The 24,536-nt window shown below is 34.6% G+C and overlaps 1 protein-coding gene across 1 annotated transcript in view; it reads right to left on the bottom strand.

Moving 5' to 3' along the window:
- The window catches only part of LOC124420992 (probable cyclin-dependent serine/threonine-protein kinase DDB_G0292550), a 356,339-nt gene that overhangs the window by 23,482 nt on the left and 308,321 nt on the right, over nucleotides 1–24,536 (bottom strand). The window lies entirely within an intron of this gene.

Below are 24,536 nucleotides of genomic sequence, written 5' to 3'. Positions count from 1 at the left end.
AGAACTAGACTAGAACTAGACTAGAACTAGACTAGAACTAGACTAGAACTAGACTAGAACTAGACTAGAACTAGACTAGAACTAGACTAGAACTAGACTAGAACTAGAATAGAACTAAACTAGAACTTAACTAGAGCTAGACTAGAACTAGACTAGAACTGGACTAGAACTTGAATAGAACTAGACTAGAACTAAACAAGAACTAGACTATTAGTAGACTAGAACTGATTAGACTTGGAATAGTCTATAACAACACTCCAACTAGATTATGATAACTTAACCGGACTATGATCAATGTGCAGAGTGCACAACAGTTCGATCGCTATCGACTAAACATTGTTCAGTTTCCTCAAGCTTTTGCCTATTGGTTCAATTTGTTGTTAAGAAAAAAGTTAAGGCTTAACTTAAGTCTGATATAAGGAAAACAATGTGATCATGTATCAATGTCAATGCAAACCTTAAAGATCCCTCCTCTTGCTGCAGTAAAATTGAATACAATTGGCTGAAGCAGCAACGCAGTAAGTAACATGAGAAGATTGACAGCTGAATACCAACATCAAGACTTTTAAGGAATGTTTAATACAAAAAACTAAAAAAGTTGATGGACAAAACAATAACTTGAAAAAAAGAAAAACCAAACCAGAAATATGGTGGCAACTTTCATGGCTTATTAGAGTAACAATTTTGCTGCATATAATTTACAAAAACAAAAAGAAACACCTCCTTCCAGATACTTAAGGCAAAAATTCATTTCTTTCATTGTATACAAATTTCTTTTAGACACTTTGTCTAGCGAATACTATTTTAAATACACAAAAAAAAAAACAACAACAAATTTCTTATAAATTTTAAAATTTGTTAATTTTGAATTTGTTTATTTTAAATCTAAATAAATTTCAATTGAAATGTTTATGCTGCAACCCACTGTGTATGACAACAAATTTACGATTCTTATATTTATCTTCAGCTGCACAATAATACCAATCAGGCCACATGGTTGGATGGATGTCTGGTTGGCTAGCAATAACCATATTCAAATCATCTCTAGGAAAACATACTTCATCAAGAAAAATAAACAATTTAGCGTAGAGTTTTCTCTATGACTCGTCATGTAACAAGATACTGAAGGATTGATCACATTCCTTACCATGCAACACATGATTGAAAATGAGTTTGCTCCTAATTGTTGTTATGTTTGTGTATGTGTGTTGCTCTTGTTGTTTTGATTACTCGAAATTATTTAATATTGAATTATAGTACATTTGGTTTTATTTTATAATCTGTTAAATTTTCTGAAATTTTATAACAAATCAGCAAATTTTTTCTTCTCCTTTTTTTCAGGCCTGTCAAGTTGTATATGATTTCATACTTTTTTCGTTTTGTAAAAATATTCCTTTTCAACACAACAATCTGTCTGGTTGATTTGTTTGAATGGTCTGCTCTGATGATTGTTGATTTTTTGTTCACATGTTGGTTTTTTACTTGTTCTAGCGATTTGTTGCTATTTCCATCCAAGTGTCAGTTGTTGCGTCAATCTTTCTACAAAATTTCACAAAAAATTACTTTATACGTTGTTGCTATTTACTTACGGCATACTAATATTGTATGCAAGCTATAATATCTGCAACAGGTTGTAAAGGGATTTAATAATTTTTAGAAAATTTTTATTTATCTTGATTCTATATATTTTCAGTTTTCTTCTTCTGTACATGTGGCTCCATCTGTATTAAACCTAATAAGAGATAAGAGAAGTGAAGCTTACAACTCTTGATCTATTTTAAAGAGCTTAAAATGGGGTCTCTCTAATTTTGGTGATCATGTTATTTGATTGATCACTGAGAGGCAGGTGATCTAAAATGAACGACTCACCATCGCCCCATTGTGTTTCTTAAACGCCAAGGGCAATTTACATATATTGATGTTCCGGTCCAGTATACGTGCACTTTGCTCAAGTACTCGAGTTATCTAATCTCTTGCCATAAGGGCATGTATCATGAGCAAGCTCATTCGAACCCGACAAAGGAAAACTTTTATATGTTGCGCAACCACACTACTGAGATGGCACTGTTGATTCAGCAACAGCATCTAGGGGAAGTAATTGGTAGACCGAAACACGGATCGTTTGAATTGACAAGACTTATTTCAGTGATCACAAAGACCCACTGTGATAAGTTGAGCATGTCTTAGAGTAAACTCAACCATGATGGAAAATCTCTCATGAATTAAAGAACGTAGTGACGACCTAGCAGCATACTCCGTTTTGTCAACCTTAGTTCGGCATATCTTTTCCGCCACCGCATCCATCACTCCGTCCGTCAAATCCAGCGAATAAACATCAAAAACACCAAGAAAAAACATTATCAGCTCAAATCCAACATTTTCTTAATCCACAGTCATGCTCTGTGGTTTGTACTGCTCCTAGATTCCAGGAACTATAAATTTCACCGTGAATCAATTTCTTTCTGCGATTTAGGTTTAAACCACAGCAACTAAGTGGACCCCGAAAGAACCTCAACCAAAAGATCAGGTAGGACATAGTCCTGCGGGCAACTGGCCACCCGTAGTACCGTATACGAAGTATCAGATGCCAAAACTGCAACGCTAGAAGGAGAAGCCTATTTTCTTCCTCATGCCCGTTTGGCAAATCTATGCTTGGTCACAACATTACATTAAACTTGTAGCTTGATCCAACGCAGAAATATGGTGACCAACCAGATCAAAGCTCCCGTAATATTATGCAAACGAACATTATCATGTCTAGCAAATTGTCTACCAAGTGAAGTGAAATAATCCTCCGAATGTTCTAAAGTTCCAATTGAAAGGAAATCATCTCAAAGGTGTCAATCAAATGTAAAATTCAGTATTTCTGCTGTCAAAAAGAAAACATTAGTATTTTTCTCTCTTACGCCCGTTTCACAAAACAATTGGATGATCACAATTGTTCCCACGCCTAAACAGGCAACCACTAAATGACCGATTAAAAGATGACATTATGCAAACGAACATTACCATGTCTGGGGAAGTATAAATGTTAATATGTAGTAGATATGAGTGAATGTATAAGTATCTAAAAGTGTGAATTCTCTTTTTTCATATAATAGTTACTTCAAGGTAAAACCGATGACATTACTAATATTGGTTTGGCTGTCAGTTGGCCTACGAACTTCCTTTTGTAAATTAAGAAACAGGGTGGACTCAATGAAGGTAACTCAGTTGTATTTGACCTATTCTTGAATCTGAAAGTGAGACGAATGTTTTACATTGATCTACATTCATCGATTTAGATTAATAACACTGATCGACAAAATTTTAATCCAGAGACCAAAATATACTTTTCTAAAAAATTGAGTCCCGCTGAATCTCCATCATTGTCTTGGGGTTGTTATGACGTCACGTTTTCTCAAATTTCATTACACGATTGAAATGGTTAATGGACAAAATCTGAGGTCATATTCGTATTCAGCTCCGCTCAATCCTTTTAAAACGTCTAACTTGGTCTTAGGTTTTCGACTGTTTTTAAATTGTGACGACCTGTGTAATCTTACAGTAATAAAAGGCATCGTTTTGTCTGTTGTTTGCTTTCCAAAATTGGTCTTAACACAACCCCAACTTGGACAACATTACATAATACTAATAACAGCGAAGGTTTGGCAAAATGTTCGATAATTTAAAGTCGACTGGAAAAGACTTCTTACATCTCGATTCTTTAAGATTCCAAAGTGATAAAAGTCATTGAATCCATTCAAAACTGTTTCTTGAATCAATTCGACAATTGATTCCTTTACATCTGATAGATTTTCTTAGATTACATAAGTGAGTATGATTTCTTATTTTTTTTTTAATATTTATTGGATTTTATTTTCTAGATGTTTTTGCTTTTTTTGTGTGTTTATAATGGAATTCATAATCTTTGATTTGATTTGTGCGTTTGTTTTGATCGCCGTCATCATCATCAGCATCATCATCTTCAACGAATACCAACCGCCGCCGCAGCAATTTCATCTCATCAAATATTTTGATTATTGTCGAATTGTGAGTGTGAATGAGGATTTGTTTGAATTATTAAAGAGATTTATAATTCATATGAAAACAGAAGGCAACAGTAAAAACAACAATAAATCTGATATGATTAATTAATTGTTTATTTAGATTTCGGTGATTTAAAACAAACAGCAACACATGATGGTAATTAATTTGCAAAAATGCAGAAAAGCAAAAAAAAAACTATGTACATACGATTGATGAATGCATGAAATGAAAGATTTGTATAATGAAAATTTATAATGTGTGAATAGAAAAAAAGGGGAAAATAAATAGCGAAATGTATTGACTTTGAAATTTTTTATTTTAAAATAAAGGCTAGAAGTTTGATTAGGTTATTTTGACCTGGTTCATACTAGGAAACTTTTTTGGGAAGCTTTTGATTTTTGTGTGTGAAAGAAAGCGATAGTAATATCAACCATCTCTTTTTCTCACACACAAAAACAAAAGTTTCTCAACTAAAGTTTCCCAGTGTGAAATAGGTCTTTAGGAGGAGGTATTTTACATCAAATCAGAAGAAATACCCCTAGGACACTATCGACCTGTTGTGTTTACTAATTATTTTTCAATGTTTACAAGCTCAGTTTCCTGGACATAATTCTTAAGAATTTTCCAATTAGTGTTAGTCAGGAATATTATTTCCGGAATAACATAACTTCCAAGATAGTTGGACCTAACTTCGAAGAATGCCTGACAGTGGCAGAGAAAGTGATCCAGAGTTTGACTGTCATCTTCATATGCTTTACATTCGTCTGAATCCGCACGGCCAATTTTGTATCAGAATTCGTACCATCATACTTACTTCAGACTTGCTCAATTTGATGAGATTTCTCGTCTTATTCTCATCAAGGTCATCCCATAGGATCTTTGTGGTTCTACACACCGTTTTATTTTTCTAAGAGTCTCTCCAACACATAATTTTAAATCAGCTTTTGTTGCGTCAAATGGTTTTGCATGGTTTTTTGTCAGTTTAACTATCCTTTTACATTCGACCTTTCATTGCCGACTACTCCCGAGAGGCCTGGTACCCATACAAAGTAAAACTTACCTCTGGGAGAGTATACAGTTAAAGCTTTCTTACAATCCAATACGGTCTTAGATTAAGTTCTATCTCCTAATATCGCCCTAATTGCCTTTTTGGCTATCAGTAAATATATCAAGGGCTGTGAGAGCCATATTGCTTCTTCTCATCAGGGTCATCCCATAGGATCTTTGTGATTCTTCCCACCGTTTTATTTTTCTAAGAGGCCTTATGGGATTCTCTTCAACATATAATTTTAAATCAGCTTTTGTTGCGTCAAATGGTTTTACATTTGTCAGTTTAACTACATCGAGCACCCTACCCTTTATAGCTTTTACATTCTCCCTTTCATTGCCGACTACTCCCGAGTGGCCTGGTACCCATATGATGCAAACCTTACCTCTGAGAGATTATACAGTAAGGGCTTTCTTACAATCCAATACGGACTTAGATTTATTTCTATCACCTGATATCGCCCTAATTGCCTTTTTGGCTATCGGTAAATATATCAAGCGCTGTGAGAGCCATATTTATTGTAATCTAATTAACACATTCCTTTATTGCTTCGACTTTTGTCAGGAAGCTTGTGTTATCATTAGGTATACGGTGGTATATATCTGTTTCTGGGTCTTCAATATAGAACCTTAGGCCCATTTTATCTCCGAACTTAACATCGGATTCCCACTGGTATTTGCTCTAGTTTTCAACTTGACCAAGATATTCTACCCCACACATATTCTGTGTCTGGTATGCGTTCAGTTACGTCCGATGATTATGTATGTAACCTTCCAATGTGTCCAGTATACGTTGATGACGTGTCCTATACCCGCTTTTAGCCAGAAAAGTAAAGAGCCATTCGGCTGTAAGCGTCGCCTCATATCTTAAATATGTTTTAATGGATGGAGTAACTAGCAACGTTTCCAGAGCTTTGTTTGAAGTAGTACACTTGGCAACACTTATACCCAAGCAGCATGTACGCTGAACTCCCTGTAGTAGTTTCATATTACACTTTTTGTCCAAAGCACTCCAACAGATTATTAAAGCATAAGCAAGAATTGGTCTAATTACACTTTTAAAAAGCAAATTTGTCATAGTAGGGCTAAAACTCCATTTCATGCCTATAGTTCTCCTACAGAACATAAGTTAGTCCACACAATTTTGATAATTGGAATATTTTTCAAAATTTATATTTTATGAGCTTTTCTCTTTTACTCCTCCAAACAAAAAATTCCATTTATAAAATATGCTTATATTTTATTTAACCACATTAAATTTGAAACTTACGCTGAAATAGTGAAATGTATTCGCTAAAATACGAAAATAATTTTAAGCAAATTGTTCGACAAAAAAAACACGTGTTCTATTTTAATGGTCTTCTTACCTTAAAGGTTTATTGGTTTTTGTACATTTTGTTGCATTTTCGCTTCCACCATCATCACCCTACTTGGGTTAATATTTTTGCAAATAAGTATTTTCACGTTAATTACATTGATTTATGGATCCATTGTTTTGTATTTAGTATTTTACATGGTAATACGATGAAACATATTGCATCTACTTACCTACTAGCTGTAGTAGTAGTACTTTAGCTGCAATATTGTACAAAATTGCATTTGTTTTGTATAATGTAATGTACTACAACTATAAATGCAATGTAATGTAAAGTAAGTTAATGTCATGCCAACTATATGAATGGTGCATAATAAGAGGGGAAAAACACAAAAACATATTTGTTACTTAGTTTTAACCAAACCAATATGTAAAATATGTTTACGCACGTGTAAGTTTTGGAATTCACAAAATAGCAATGGGTTTACTTTATGTACAAAGGTTGACTAATACTACTACTAATATCGATATTAATATGAACATCAGAGAGATTTTCTGAAGAAGTCGTTTTATATGGAATATGATAAATTATGTACAGAAATATTCAGAATTCGTGATATCATTAAGCTTAGATCCAGATATCTCACCAAGGTTAGATATGAAGTAGCTGCCAAGAAAATTAATATATCCTGTCTACTTCGGTTTATAAGGTGAAAGAATATGAACAGGCTTATCTGCCTGTTCATATTCATAACATTCCCTATGCTTAGGAACCTAAACATGGATAATCTCAGTCATTCGACCCAGCCTTGATAGATCTTTCTTGTATTGCCTAGGTGACCTTATGAGGGGTATGGTCAATAATGTACCCGTCAACAAAACTTTAAGAGTGAGTAAGGCCAAATATTGACCGATCCTTAAAAAAGTTAACAAAAAGACTAATGTTCTTATTAAATATCTTCCTGAGAAATTTCATCGCTATATACGTTTCTTTCAGACAGTTATGAGCATTAAACTCATCAACTAGATTTCAGTTTACTAGGCCTTTCCATTTGGACTCTATCCTGCCATAAACAGACTGTTGGACAGATGTACAGACATGGCTAGATCGTCAGAATCTCATAAGGACTCAAAATATATATACTTTAATGGGTCTTAAATGAATATTTCAATGTTACAAATGGAATGTATATGTCATTCCGTTTGTAGCATTCAGAATAAACTATGAAAATTAATAGAAAATGGAGCCATTTTTCAGTTTTGTTTAAAATTGGGACACCGGGTCTCGAAATTAAGCTTTGTTTTTCCTACTTGCTGTAATGATGGGCCATAGCTAATTTAGAGGCATGTTAATGCCAATGGACTTTTAACATACAAGTATATCGGAATATTTATTGACTTTAAACTATGCCTGTGTTTTGCGTGACAAGAAGGACCCGAATATATTGAATATGTCACCGCCGCCAAGAAAATGTCCTTTTTCGAAATACTTTCGTTTGGGTAGCCGTTCGTAAATAATTCTATTTAATCGAAATCCTTAAACGCATATTAATTCTACAAAGTGCTCTGATACAATACAATCCACGAGGGTGGGATTGTCAGTTGAATATGTAGATAATATCATGGGGTCTTTGAGCAAACATTGGACCTGTCGCCTCTGTAAATGTTGTTTCTAAAATGCTGTAAATAACGAACAATCCAAGGCAATGGACATTGGTTAGCTGAAGGATATAGAACCATGTACATTGTACAACCTTATTTAAGTGATTGAGCAATTTAATATCTGATGCGGACAATGTTCTAGAAATGCTTTATGTGGGAGCCTACTTTAACGGTTATTTTTGTTGAAGTAGCTAAAACTATACAAATTTCCAAAAGATCCTTCTTGAGGTGCAAGACCAGAAATCGTGCTACCTACAATGGATTAATCTATATATAAATCCATTGGCCTAAGTGATGTAGGGTGGGCTTGAAGTAGAATATGTAGAGAATATTATGGGGACTCTGATCACTAGTTGGAGAGGAACTGGGCATGCGGGACCATTAAACATTGAAATTGTTGTCTATGTAAATGTTGTTTTCAAAATGCTGTAAACATAAAACGATCCAAAGCATATTTTATGCGTAGATCTTTACTGATATGCCTAAGAGGAGTATAGAATTCCGAATAACTTCTCCGATGACATTGGTTAGCTGACAGATATAGAACCATGTACAACCTTGTTTAAGTAGTGGCGTAATCTAGTCTCTGATCATTGCAGTTTCATTGTGTAATTCCCAAGACATGTTATTTTGATGAACTTTCCCACCTTTGTGTGATTGCAATCTGGAGGAAAAGAGATGCTACAATATATGTATCGATTAAACCTACGAAAACCTCGAGCTTCGCCATTCATTCCACCACACTGATCGAACACATTTATGAAAACGTTTATTGGACACATTCATTGCAATATTTTTGGACTTTGTCTGATTCTTTTCTTGCTCTTTATTCGGTATTTGTAATATCAATGCATTCTCAAGACATATTGTCCACAGTCATTCCTTGACAGCTAACTCTTTAATTTAGCGTGCATTGATCATTTAACCAATATGCGTTTGGATTTTAACTACAACCTTTCCCGGGACTTGTGATCTGTTTTAACTTCCCTATCTTGGTGTGATTGCAATTTGGAGGAGGTGGTATTAGTAACTCTAGTCCAAAGGGCAATAAACTATTGGTAACAATTTTATACTCGGGCTTTTTTGAAATAATTTGACCTGAGATCGAACCAGAGCGATTTATTATCTGGTATCACAGGGCATAGTTTCGAATTTTATGTTATTCCAGTTTTTAAAGAGAACCTTAGGGCGAACGAGTTGGCTGTGGTTTGAACTCAAAATCACAAATAAAGGATATGCCGCAAAAGACAACATACATCCCACAGATGACTGACTGTTTGGCTAGTCGTTGGAATAATTTGTTAACGAATGTTTTGGATAAATGAAAAGTGTGCTGGGTAGAATGGTGATGGGTCAGGGTATATTCAAGGTTTACTCAGATCATATCAGACCTACCACAGCAGAGAGCGAAAAAGTTCTCATACTGGTTTTTATCGTTTTTATACATGTATAAGCATACATGTGTGTAAAATTAAGAGTGCAAGAAAGCACTTAACAAAGCTCTTTGACGATCAGAGGATTTGTATTTCGGTCTACAGTATTTGTCTCTAGTTGTTTTTGCCTAATCAAAAAAGGTTATCCCATCTGCGTGTTTCTAAACGGATTTGCATCTCGATAGTTACACTACATGGCAGGTAGTGGTCAAATGATTACATAGTTCGGGAACTTGAACAAGATGCTTGTACATACTGATCATAAACATAACTTTTTTGATTGCCTCTATTCTGTAGAGTTTACTAGGCATAAGTAAGTACAACGAAATTTTTGTTAATTAAAGCAAAATCTTTGGAACATTCAACAATGAAGTAGAAAAGAAGATACTAATCACATCCTCTTTTCCAACTAACTAACTAACTACAAATAGTTTTGTCATTAAATATATTTACCGGAAAAACGTAGAACACTAAAACAATTATTCTAATTTTAAACACTGAATTTATTTACCACATTCACCAAAATAATCACTTAAACAAGAATTTCCCCTATATTAATGGCATATAAATCCATCAATCTAAGGAAGATTTATGGTGTTTTAAATACAACAATTAACACTTCAACTCCTAGGGTTAATCAAAATAATTAACAAATACAAATTTAAATGCAAACTCTCTTAAAAACAACTAGTAAAAGGTGATTATTTTCCCTCTAACCAACTAGACATTCTAAAATCTTTCAACACTTGAAAATAATTTGAATTCAAATTGAAAGAAATACACATAATTAAGATCAAGAATGGAAATAAACAAATATTACAAAAAGTTGTCTTAACAATACGTTCCCATTGAAGAGAAAAACGAAGGATTGAAAAGAATTAAAATATTTAGAAAAAAAACGAAGAGGTCACACACAGAGTTAAGTGTGAATTGATGATTTCAAAACTATAAATATACAAACACGCATGCATGAATAAATAAATGAAAGTGTTAAAAATTTAGAATATTTCTTATTGTTACTCTTGCTACTCGCTACACAGTTCTAGGGGACCACCTGTTGTTGTCAGTTGTTATTTTAAATAACATATCATTCAAAATCATTATTTGAAAATTATTCAATGTTAATAAGGTATTGATGGATGCCACCTAAAATCACGACCACACACGCATATTAACAGACAGACAAATAACACTCATTACCACATTATGTGGCATAAATACAAATACATACACTTGATGGAAGTCAAACTGATGTGTTGTTTGCTATTGAACTGTGCACATGATTTCAAGTTGTATGTGAAACATACGTACAAAATTCATCACTTAAATCATAGATATTTTAAAGGTATTAAAATGAACACTTAAATAATTAGATAAAACTCGAATAATGATAAGGGATATTAAGTTCCACTATTTTATTTCATATTCCTTAACTTAACCAATCGGGTATATAGTTTTATTAAAGGCAGTGTCCAATAGAGGTGGATTCCATTACGCGATGTTTTGAATACAAAGACGCCTTAAATAGGCGGTGTTAATATTAAGAAGATCAGATAATATCGTTGTGTCGTATATTGCGATCATCATATACCCCATTAAAAGTTTTGCTCTAAGTAGATCGTGGAGTCTTATAAAAGTAGATCGTGGAGTCGTATAAAAAAGAATGAATGTCGAGAGTTTTAACGCGAGCACCTGCCTTGACGGCCTTATCTCACGGTGATATTTCTCATTCACTGGGTAGACTTGAGAACGGTCTATCATCGCCCATGTATTATTCAATGAAGAACTTAACTTGCAATTTTCGTACATTGGCTTTGATCGGTTCATGCACAAGTACTTTGCTGGAGTATTCGAGCTATCTAATCTCTGACCACTGGATGGCCTTTGTTGATTCGGCAACAGCACATAGAGACGTAACTGGTGTACCAAAGTACTATCCATCAATAATCTTCGGCTTATTGATGGATCGTATTGTTCTTACTCACAGGGACACACTGTGGTAGTTCTGATATGAACAGAGTATACTCTGAACATGTCTGGACAAGAAAAGAAAATTCAATGGTATCATATGTATATGATACCTTTCATCCATAATCATTCAACCCAGCACACATCATATTCATATGACACATTCATAAGAGAAAAACTTATGACACATTCATTAGGAAAACGGGTGGGGTAAGGCCCGCCGAACCTGATATTCATCCCGTACCATATACAATTAATACCAACTTATTTCCAACGCTAAGTCCTACAGTCACTCCTTTGTGGGGTATCTCTTATTTTCGGCAATAGCACCGGACTTATCCCGCAATATTGACCTTACCTTACATCAGTCTTTTAACCGCCACTTACTCTACCCCCGAATTTAGGTTTAAACCACAGCCACTATCCCAAAGGAACCTCAACCAGCTGACCAGCCAGGACATAGTCCTGCGGGCAACTAACCACCCATACTACCAGATTATGTGGTGCTCTCGTCAGACCTGTCTAAATCTATGTAAGGACTATGCCAAACAGTAGACTGTAACCAATTTTTTAGTCCCGGCCAGACTTGAGGTATTGGCCACCTCTTTATACCCCAATATTGCAATAACACCAAGGCGAAGGCTTCACCAAGATAACATGCCCCCGGGATTGTGGGATCGTATAAAGTGATCCTCATATATTCCATTACAAGTTTGACATTGACAAAATGACCCCTAAAACAAAAATAAACTTTTGTTTTAGGGGTCAAGTGGAAGACTTACTTTAGTGGGGAGGGTATATTGGGTTTGTGTTGATGTTTGTAACGCACAATAAAAGTGCGTAAAGTATACCAATCGGATCAGAATCATTTTCTAAATCGATTTAACTATGTCCCTTCGTCTGTCCGAAGCCGATTGAAAATGGTTAAGATCGATCCATTATGTCACCTAGGCCCCATACTACTGAACCCTCGAATATGGCTTTTAAACCTTGTAATCACACTACAGGTCGCAATTTTGGAGATAATATTAAAGAAATGCTGCAGGAGAACTGGCCGAAAGCGGTTATAGGACACGTCATCAATGTAAAGTGGACACCTTGGAAGGTTATACGCAATCATCGGACGTACCTGATCGTATACCAGACACAAAATATGTCGGAAACTTTGAAACGTTGATCACAAATAGAATATCTAGGTCAGGCGGAACATAAGAGTAAATACCAAGAGAAATTCGTTGATACACGGATGCCTCGAAATAGGGGGACAAAGATGGGATTCTTTATATTAAATACCCAGAAACATAAATATACCACAATTTATTAAATCATAACACAAGCTCTCAGGCAGAAGTTCGAGCAATAACGGAATGCGTAAACTGGACACATTGAAAGGTTATAAGCAATCCTCGAACGTACCTGACCGTTTACCAGACACATAATATATCGGAAACTTTGAAACGCTGATACCAAATAGAATATCTTGAACAAGCGGAACATTAGAGCAAATACGGATGCCTCGAAATTTAAGGACAAAAATGGGATTTTTTATATTAAAGACCCTGAAACATAAATATACCAAAATTTACCAAATCATCATAACACAAGCTTCCAGGCAGAAGTCCGGTCAAAAACGGAATGCGTAAAGTGGATGAATACTCTCCCAGAGATAAGGTTTACATCATATGGGTACCAGCCCACTCGGGATAAGTCGGTAACGAAAGGGCGAATGTAATAGCTTTCAAGGAAAGGGAGTTCGAGGCAGTTAATCTGAAAAACGCAAAACCATTCGAGGCAACATAAGCAGAACTGAAAATATGGGTGAGAGAATCCCATAAGGCCTCTTGGAATAATGAAACAGCGAATAGAACCACGTAGATTCTATGGGGTGACTGATGGGAGCAAGACGAAAAATCTCCTAAAAATGAGGAAGTCTGAAGTTAGTATGATGGGTGGAGACACTCTGATTACGAGCACATCAAAAATGGACGTGCGGACCAATGTGGAGCATGTGAAGAGGACAGTGAAACCCTAGAGTACTATCTTTGCCACTACCAGGCATTCGTTGAAGTTAGATCCAAGTATCTTAGAAGTGATATTGTTCAGGGATTAACATTTTTGATTAACACTGATTGGAATATTCTTAGGAATTACGTCGAGGAATCTGAGTTTCTGAACAGTGGAAAATAATTACGTTAGTTAATTTTTCTTTTCATGATAAGGAGCGCACAGCAGGCCCAATAGTGGCCTAGGTGTATTTCTTTGGATTTGATGTAGAATACATCCTCCTATCAACCTAACCTAAGTGATTGCTTCTTTTTCAACTTCTGCAAAAGACGTAATATGAAAGATTAAGTTTCCAGGCGAGAACTGAAAAGTGCAGTGGCCAATTACTGCTGCAAAATATATTCTATAGCTGAGCTCCTGAATGCTTTTAAGATTACATGATGACCAAATTCGTAAAGAAGCTGTTACAGGGAACTCTGTTTAAAAGAACTCTGGTTACCCTTTAAATGGTGTACCTTTAGACTACAACAATTGAGAGGAATTAAGCTGTTATCAGCACCGCTGATGATAATGTGCTAGAATATCCTGGACTTTATATCCAACAAGCTGTGTAAGACAACAATTTTAATGTGTGGATCACATCGTGTCCCTACTAATAATTTTGAAATCGATCAACGAATTAAAACACAACTACATTTAATTTTCTTTGATTTTGACCGAATAAATTATTAGTGAATTTGTGAAGATCTCATACGAGAAATTGTCAACCTATTAAGAGCGCGTCAGTGCAGACTTCGTCATAATGCTACATTTCCGAAGGCTATTGTTGTTTTTTCAGGTGTTCGTCAGGAGTGTATACATTCACCAATTATACATTTGCTGGTAATAAATGAGTTATTCTGCTCAATTATTGATGTGAATCCAAATAGAGGTATCGTTTAGCATCCTGTAAACATTGAATATTTGAATGATTTAACATCTAAATAGGCAGCTTAAGGTCAATCGCTTGAAAGTACCAATAGCTGGTTAACGTTTTTTAAGACTAAATCTATGAAAGTAAATGCATAGCACTCTGGTAACCTGCTCCTTGACTACTTCTAGACTACAAAGTTTTTAAAGAAAACAACATGTTAACTTATCCTGAAAATGTACGCAAAATATGGCTGTTGCATCTACACTTTTATAAGGAACCGATATAAAGCTTGCATCCGATAGAGGGGTAAATTATGGCCCGTGCGAACAAAAACAAAATGGAAAAGGAAATGGATTCAACAGACGTTACGGAAACCCTCAAAATAATATTGCTAGACAAACTCTAGACTGAAAAACACAAGAAGTTTGGTGTCGGGCTAGACCTAGAGGTTTATGGAAATGTAATTGACAAATGTTGCGGAAACTCTCAAATAATATCGATAGACAAACTCTAGACTGGAATACGCAAGGAGTTTGGTGTAGATCTAGACTCAGAGGTTTATGAGGAGTGAAGTAAAGTTTTTAACGCAAATCTTACATGGTCACAGATTAAAGCTATATCTAGATCTTTCTTATCTCTCTTCGGATATATTCCTTCGATTTAGCCCTAGTCAATATTTCTTAATTCCAGACACTAAGAAAAAGCTCAATGGAAATATATTTGACTCCAGTGATTAACTAAAATGATATTTTGCCATATATACATTGAATATCAGTTCTTTCTTTAAACTTCAACGAACAGGCCCATTGTGCACAATTAGTGATATAAATAAAACATCTTTCACCTCCATTTAAAAACGTATCAGCCCAGAATATTTTGAAAATAATTAAAAATTATTATTTATTTATGGTTAATTTTTTCGTATTTAGCTCATCCATAACACGGTTGGAGAACAATTCATAAACTATTGTGCGCGCCTAATAATTCATGTCAAAATACGCGTTCAATTTAAACTCATAAATACTGGCTGTGAAGTGTAATATAGTGTTTTGCTATTGTTGCTGCTGTATGAAAATGAAATTGTCTATATAAATGGAAGAAAGGAATGATAAGGCAGGAGGTATAGTACATGACCAAGCTGTGAATAAAGTGAAAGAGGGAGTGTTAGGTTCGCGTGCGTGTGTGTGAGTGTGTTTTATCGGCATGACTATGGTATCCCACACTTGATACGCATGTGAATTGTGAGTTGATTTTATGAAAATTTCATTGTTGTTGCTGTTGCTGCTGCTGTTGTTTTTTTTACTGGATTGGCCTTTTGCTGCTGCTGTATAAATATTATAAATCCCCCTCATCATTCAGTGAAACCGGGTAAATCTGTCTAAAATGCGAATAAATATTTATATGGCTCTAACAGTGTTCGTTTAAGGTCTCATTGCATGTGTGAGCTAGTCTGGCGTAAAAAGAATTTTAAATATTTCCATGTTTTTTCCAAGGCGAAAAAAAGTTTTTAATTTTCAATACAAAAAATAAAACAAATATTGTTTTAATATTGTGCCATACAAATCATATTGGTTTAAGTGAATATGATGTGCTGCGTATTAATAAAGTGATTTACATATACATCGTTTTTTTATATATAAATTATTGTATTGAGTTTATTTTTGTAGCTATTTTTCTGAAAATCTGTAATAAAACAAGATACATTTTGACAGGCTCCATAGACTTATAGACACCACAAAACGTACGAATTGGTATGTGGCATCAACCAACTAAATGTTGCAGATGTTTAAACTTCCGTTTTAGATTTTTTTCTCTCTCTCTCTCCATATAGTCAATGTGGTACGTTTGTGTGTTGTTGTTTTTTGAAAATCTGAAAATGTTTGAAATTCACAAATCATCAACATCCGTAACAGATTTATAAAATATTTATTTTATATAAAAAGAATTTCATCAATTTTTGTTTTTTATTAATGTATTTCTTTCTTAATTTCATTTAAATTATATTTTTATATAAATATTGGTTGTGGGAAAAAGTAATTTCTGCAATAATACATAGTATGTTGGTTTCTGTCAGTTTACCACTTGATAGTTGTAAGGACTTAGTTTTGCTAGATCACACTAATCGTCAGATGTATCTAATATGATGTTGGATTCAACTTATAGCATTGAGATATCTCAATAGGTAGTTAAGACTGGATCAAGATACATAGTTCACCAACATATATTAGTATCTCTTAATTAGACGAGGTTTTTATATCTATGGCAGGGCATTCCAAAAAAAATGGTGGATGCACAAATCAACTTGAATGCCTTCCTAGCAAGCAGTGTCCACTACTACTCGTCAGATGTGTATTAAATTTTAATATAATATTAGATTCAGCCTTTATCAGCCAGATATTGTAATAAGTAGTTAAGACTGGATCTAGAAACATGTTCATCAACTTATATTAGTATTTTTCAGTTAGCCGAAGTCTTTACAGCTGAGGTAGGGTAATCACAGAAAAGATGGACGCACAATGGAAAGATGGACGCACAAGCCAACTTAAATGCCTTCCAAGCACCCAGTGGCCTCTTATTATTTCTAATAACCTCGAAATATATCACTTTATTACCTTCATAACATGCCTAGAGCATGTCTCATTGAAAGAAGGCCGTATTAACCAGACTCCTCCATATGGTACGAGGGGCCGATTTCAGGCGAATAGGAGTTAAACAATGAAAGTCTCAGACTTGGACTTTAGTACCAGAAAACTTTGTGGGACATATCACAGTTATTAGACGAAGCTGCGAATCTGACGTGAGATTCTTAAAGTACAAAACGTACTAAAGAAGTGCTTTAGTTGGTCCGTGAATAGGAATTAAGCAATGAAAAAGTTTTACTAGTACTTTAGTTAACAGAAAACTTTGTGGTTCATGTCATAGTAGGTAGACGAAATTGCGATCCTTAAAGTACAATCCGTTGTCTACTAAGTAGCTTAAAGCTTAAGCTTACGAGCAAACAAAAAAATTATTTATTATGAAGATGCAGATCATTCTTGCATTTTCTGGTCAATCATACCAAAGAGGAGTGATTGGGGGACTAAGCGATGGAAATGGATTTGTGTTATATGGATCTCATCCGTGATTCTGGGTCGTCACGGAAGATTATCCAGTGCAGAAATACAGCAAGTGTCCGAGTAAAGCTCTTTGTCATTCTTCGTCTGATCAATATATCCCCTGGGGCATGTTTCCATGATGAAAAATTCCATCTTGGTGTATTGCAATCCTGAGGTAAAGAGGTGCTACCAATACCTCTAGTCTTACGGGACTATAAACTGGTGTTTATATTTCAATCTTTGGCTTGACCTTGGATGATTTGAAAAGTGGTCGTCAGTCATTTCTTTAATTTATCAGCGATTATCCTACATGGCTGCGTGCGTTGGAGTTTACTCCAAAACATGCTCGACTTATCACTTTGGGTCTTTGTGACTACTAAAGTGTTGTCTTGCCAATTAATATGATTCATGTTTTGGACTACCAAATACGTCCCTATAGGTGCTGTTGCCGGATCAACAGAGCCATCTCAGTAGTGTGGTTGGGCGACATTTTTGTCGGGGTTTGATTGAACGACACCTGTCCTTCTCAACGGGCTACTATGCTAAGAGATTAGACAGTTCAAGTACTTCTGCAAAGTACTCTATAATAGACCGGATCATCCAAATACGTAAATTGCAATCTGCGTGCACGATACATAAAGGGCTGCAATGAGTTGTTGCTTAGTTTTACTCACCCAGTGACAAAATGCTATATTTCTACCAATATTGAGATCATATAACCCCATACAGGCTGCCATTTTTGTTAATTTTGAAGGCTAAAAAATATTTTCATGAAAAAGGTTGCGAACAACCATTGATCATAAGGGCTTCAAAATCGTTAACATCCTGCATCTGCAGCATTAATACTCAGCAAGACAAAGCCCACACTCAACACTAAAACTTACGTAAACAGTCTTTCTCCCTCTCATTCTCTGTCTTTATCAATTAAGACACTAGTCTTTATAACAGATTTGGGTACCAGAGTATGAGGACAATAACGAAATTGGTTACGCATGTGCCGAAACTGTTTCCCAACAAACGGTAAGAGAAATGTTCTTTGGAATATTCGGAAATTGGATGATCGTATTATTGGATCTTGCAGAAAAATCAAAATCATTTGTTTCTGTATTGACCTTGTCTGTTTTGGCCATTGAGAAATATACGTCAAGTATTCATAAGGGCTGAAGGTACTAGAGTAGATGCATACCAAATCGCGAGCTTTCCATATGTTTGACAAATTAAGAGAATAAATATTTATACATAATTTTATTTAAATTTAGAAAATACTTTTTTCTTTCTGCTAATGATTCTGTTACTCATCAGATGAATAGCAAAACGGAATTTCACCAAACCACCCCCCTCCAGCCACAAATGATCATGTCATGAAATATTTATGCATAAACATTTTAATTCAACATTTAATGTAATCAAAACATACACCCAAATATAACATAATTATTTTCAATATTTAAAATAAGTCCCAACTCTGTCCAAGTGTATGTTTCTTCATACTCACTCGCACTTTAAATCTTTTCGTTAGTGTTGTATTTGTCAGTAATTTATCTCGCTGTTTGATGCAAACATATAAATCTCTCAACACCGATTCATATAATCAAACACCAGCAACAACAATGTATCTAGTATTTCTTCGTGTTATAGACTTTTCCTTTCACTTTTTTTTACAGTTTGTTGCTGCTTGTTGTTGTGCTTGATTAGAGAACCCAATTTTGAAATTATTTTCAATACTTTCTGCCACACGCACATACACACACAATAATATTTCAATTTCAAATTTTAAAATAAATATTTAAAATATTTATTTGTGAATTGAAATTTTAGTACTTAATGTTAAGAAAAAACAATCAATAAGTTTGTAATTTATTTTATTTGATTAAATTAATTGTTAGTTTAGTAAATGCAATAAAATTTATATAAATTTTATTGTTGTATATATATGTATGTACATATGTATATATTGATGTGAGTATAATAATATATTAAATTATAAAGATTAATGGTTAAGATATTTGAAATGGAAAATGACTTCCTGTTGGGTTTTAAATATAGAAGATGTGTGAATAAATTGAATTGTCGAAGAGATGGAAAATTAACATTGAACATATTTGACTTCTTTTTTAACAAGTACGTAAGAGTATTTGAGTTTATTTGAAGAACGTATTTATGGTGATAATTCTGACTTTATCTGCTATTTATAGTATCCGTCAGTCCGTGTTTAAGTCCTTCTACAATCCGATCTCTTCTTATCATAAGATTCTACAAATATGAAGTCGAAGTGTCTTGAAGGCCTATGAAGGTGGTCTTTTCCAACCACTAGGTGAGTAAAAAGTAATAACTCACTACTGCCGCATTGTGTATCTTACACGCCGATTGCAATTAACGTATAGGAATGTGCCGGTCCAGTATATGTGCACATTGCTCAAGTACTCGAGCTATCTAATCTCTGACCGTTGCTGCCTTGTTGCTTAACTTTTGAGATGTAAAAACACAACTCCTCCTTACAACCACCCAGATAAGTTGGTCTCTGTTGATTCAGTGAATAAACCAAGAGACGTAACTGATTGACCAAAAATACAAATCCATCAAAAAAGCTGAAGACTTTGTTCTTACTTACAGAGAATATATTGTAGTAAATCTGGTATGAACAGAGTTTTCTATGAACATATCTGAACAAGGAAGTAAAATTCAATGATTTAACTTTGAATTTTAACGTCTCTTTACTGTCCTCAAGTAACCTAGAGATTATAATCTTAAAAGTTTTTTTTTTTGTTGTACTTCCGAAAGAAGTTATTATACCCATCTTTTGGAGAAATGATTATTACTTTCTACTAATAAGCCACCATCTGGGTGACTCAAATTTATATGTTTCGGGTGACATTATTGTCCCATAGTATTCTAGAGAGTAGACACTTGAAATTTTTAAATTTTAGTTCCATAAACATTTTTGGTCTTTCGTCACAAATAAACTCTTTGTAAACGAGAATGAAGACAGTCGTCACTTTAGTGTCCCCTTTATAAGCGAGAGCGAAGGCAATCGTCTCTTTCGTGTCTCTTGTAGGGTATAGAGTGACGATTGATTTCCTCGTAGGACAAGCCCATGTTAAAATGGTTGGTCACCTGGGTAGTCAGGTGGCTAGGGGCCACCATAAGTGGTAGGTTAAGTTGTCAGTTCGGGACTGTCCCGTCAAACTGCTGGGATACGATAGACTCACAGATGATATCCATACATTCATCGTTTAGCAAATAATAACACAGCAACTCATTTCCAACGCATAATCCCACAGTTACTCCTCTGTGCGGAATCTTGCCATTCGTGAACAGTATCGAACATATCCCAAAATATAACCGCTACTTAGTCTTTCCGCGATTTTGGTTTTAAGCTACAGCTACTACGTAGATTCCAAAGTAATCTTAACCAACGATTCCTGCACGCAACTGGTCACCTGTAGTATCAGATAATGTGGTGCTCTGGTTAGACCCCTTTTCAAATCATCCAAGGACAAGCCAGGGAATAAAATGTAAACACCTGTTTATTGTCACAGCAAAACTAGAGGTAGTGGGTGGACCTCTTTACCCCGCGATTGCAATACATAAAGATGAGAGTCGTACATTATGAAAACATGCCCCGAGGGGAGATTCTACACATAGTTCATTTTCTTTGTCAAATTTCATTTTGTCGAATGTTTTGAATTTCATAACGATCCATTGTTCAAACTCTGCCGCTTTGTATTCTAGGTTTCCGAAAGATTATCATTGGATCTTTTAGAAAGATTTATTTGTAATGTCTTCTTCGGAGGATGTCTATCACGTCGGGGTAAAACTACTTAATTTATCTTCTTTAAATGTTGTAAAGCTTTAACTTAGCTTTTGAGCTTTTTCACGTGGGCAACGAGTTATATTCCTTGCTGACACTTGGTTGACTACTAGTTTTTTTTTCGTCTTCAGGTTCCAGGAACTTTGTTTATGATCAAAGCATTTTACAACGGAGACTTAAGTTATATACATGGACAATTTGACCTTATGACTTTAATCTTTTTGGTAATTCTTTTTTACAAAGGGAATGTTTTTTTCATCGCTTTTTCCAATATAGATTGTCTACATGGAGGATTTCTATAAGATCAGGGTAATTGCCCTTATTAACTTATTCAGCTTTGAAGCTTTAGCATATGGAGGAATAGTCTTATTCGTAGCTGGCACATAAATATTTTGGTATTACTTAATAATGGGGATGCCTTTGTAAGATTCATCTTCTTTCAAATGATATTTAAAAGATCTACCAATTTTTTCATTGACAGTCTCCTTTATAATGGAACCAAGGAGTTTTTCTTGAAAATTTTAAATGTGTTTCTTAAGATAGTATACATCCGGTGGGTTTGTGTTTCGTATTGAAATCTCTTAGGCCAAAGATTGTGAGTTCGTTTTTCATCGGAGGCATTGGTAAAGAAGCTTTTAATAGGCCTTGTGGATATTTGGGTTTTAACATGACATACATCCTTCTTTCAAACTTACTATCTACTCCGTACAATGGAGTTATTTCGTCTCTATTTGGCAAAGCTTAAGAAAGGCAGAAGCTTATTAATGTCTCTGGAAGAATTCCTTATCAAAACAAAACGAACAATATTTGCAAAAAACGAAGTCGGAGTGTAGTGTAGTTGCTGTTGAGAACAAGGTCTACTTGTTAGTCCCTTGGCATCTTGAGACGTTATTTTGTCAGTGTTTATACTGGAAATAAGAATAAGAATTCCCAGGAAAACACGAGTCGATAATTTTTCCTTATTATTCAAGAAGAAATGAGCAGGGAACTGCAAAAGGATCACGAGGATTACAAGTATCCACTATGTATATAAATAAACGATTCCAAACTATAGACTCAACGTATTTTCATGACTATGACTATAATGAAACTTGAACAACTAAGTTGAAGTTAGGATTCCAAATAGAACCACTTTTATTAGTACATGGCGAACGCTAAGGACATTCTATAGTTAAAACATTTCATGGGACAGTTAGTGAAAGTAACACAGATAATGGATTATTGAAGCTTTGGACTTTTGGTCGGTTTCTTTCATGTCTATTTGGCAGAGCTAGATAATATGCTTTAGAAAGGCAGAAGCTTATTCTAGTCTCTGGAAGAATTCCTCTATATCCCTTATCAAGACAAAACGAACAATATTTGCAAAATACGAAGTAGGAATGTAGTCGGAAGTTTGAACAGGGATCTGGAAAAAGCATTCATCGACTTAAAAAAATTGTTTGCTGTTGAAAACAAGGTCTACTTGTTATTCCCTTGGCATCTTGAGACATTACTTTGTCAGTGCTAATACTGAAAATACGAAGCGAGTACAACTCCCAGGAAAGATTTCGCAATCATGAATCGATCACGAGTCGATAATTTTGCCCTATTATTGAAGAAGAAATGGGCCTAAACAGTGAACTGGAATTATATAAATTTGCGATTCCAAACTATAGGCTTGAACGACTAAGTTGGAGTTAGGGATCCAAATAGAACCATGTACTTCTAGGAGTACATGGTGAACGCTAAAGACATTCTATCATTAATTCATTTCATGGGACAGTTAGTGAATGTGCCACAGGTAATCAGATTATTGAAGCTTTGGAATTTTGGTCGATTTTCCCATGAACACAATCAGGAATACAACCTCATTGCTAGCTGCTAAGAACTCTTAGAAAGAAAGAATTGAAAATCAACTCCATTACTGGTTGGCTTGGCTGGTTGGTTTGCTGAGGCAACTGTTGTATAACCCACTAAAACTGATGTTACATGTGCTTTCCTTCCTGGTGTAGAACAAACATTAAAGTCAAGAGGTTGCAATAAAACATCCGAATATTATTATGTTGGGCATTTATTTAGTCCCAAAAACGACAACTTGAACATTGGTCAATGTGACTATTCAATATAACGAAATAACAACCAAAGTTTCTTATTAATTGTCTAATAAATGTCTCACTAAATAAAAAAATTTTCTTAAATATTCAATAACTTTAATACTTTAACCGACCTTTACTTGCTAACAACTTTACAGATCACGTACATTCATATGTTTGCAAGTCTTCATGAATATCCATCAAAATAATTATCCAAAGCAGAAGTGAGAAGAAAAAAAGTTACAAATCTTCGAAAAAAAAAAAATCATCAAAACAGTAAAAAAAAAATACTATTTTCCAGACTCCAGCAAACATTAATGTCTCAACTTCAAAAACAATATTGAAGTTTTGTCTGGAGTTTAAGACGTTTATTTCATTTTTGTTGTTTTTACATTTGAAAACTAAGACAACAAAACTTTTCTTACAACTCATTGTCTGCCGGACTATTTATTTACCTCTACTCTTATACATCCATCTTTTTTAGCCTTCATTCTTTCAGTCAGAGAGTGCTGTGAAATCGACAACAGCGCCAGCAGAACTTCAATATTTCATTTTGATGATGAACATATGTTTGGTTGCAAGAATGCTGACGAATAACAAGGATGAGAAAGCCAAGGAAAATAAGTTGCCATTCAGCAACACATTCACTATGTACAGTAGTAACATGATGATGTTTTATCCTTAAACTTTTATTTTGATGTGTGTTTGTGTATGTGTGTGTGTGCCACAAAAGAGGTGGAGTTGTGTTTCATTTATCTTTAGTTACTCACTGTTATTGTTGCAGCAATTACTTTGATGTGTTTAATACTTCAAACCTTCAATCGTCCAACATGATGTGTGAGTGTGTGTGTGTATGCAATTGTTGTTAGTGTTGACGTGACATGGTCAAGTTTTATCTTATTTTTTTCCATAGCTTCTTTTATATTTATTTTAATTTTTCTACAAGATGTTCTCGTCTACTCCATCATTTGTTAAAGATTGAATGCTGTGCTATTACGTTCGCTGGTCTGGGTTTCCAAAGGTCAAATAGTTTGTCTCTTTATGTGTGAATGAAAATAAATTTCTAATTGTCGTGGCATGTCTGCACTAATGATAACAATTAATTATGTCATAAAGAAAGAATGAGAAAATTAGGTGGAGGTAAAGACAGTTGTTATAAAAATTAAGATTTTTTGTGCAAAGTTGGC

This window comes from Lucilia cuprina, chromosome 2 (genome assembly GCF_022045245.1).
Source record: "Lucilia cuprina isolate Lc7/37 chromosome 2, ASM2204524v1, whole genome shotgun sequence".
NCBI classification, from domain to species: Eukaryota; Metazoa; Arthropoda; class Insecta; order Diptera; family Calliphoridae; genus Lucilia; species Lucilia cuprina.
Note: the sequence above shows the minus strand (reverse complement) of the source record. Positions and strands in the feature narration are given on the sequence as shown.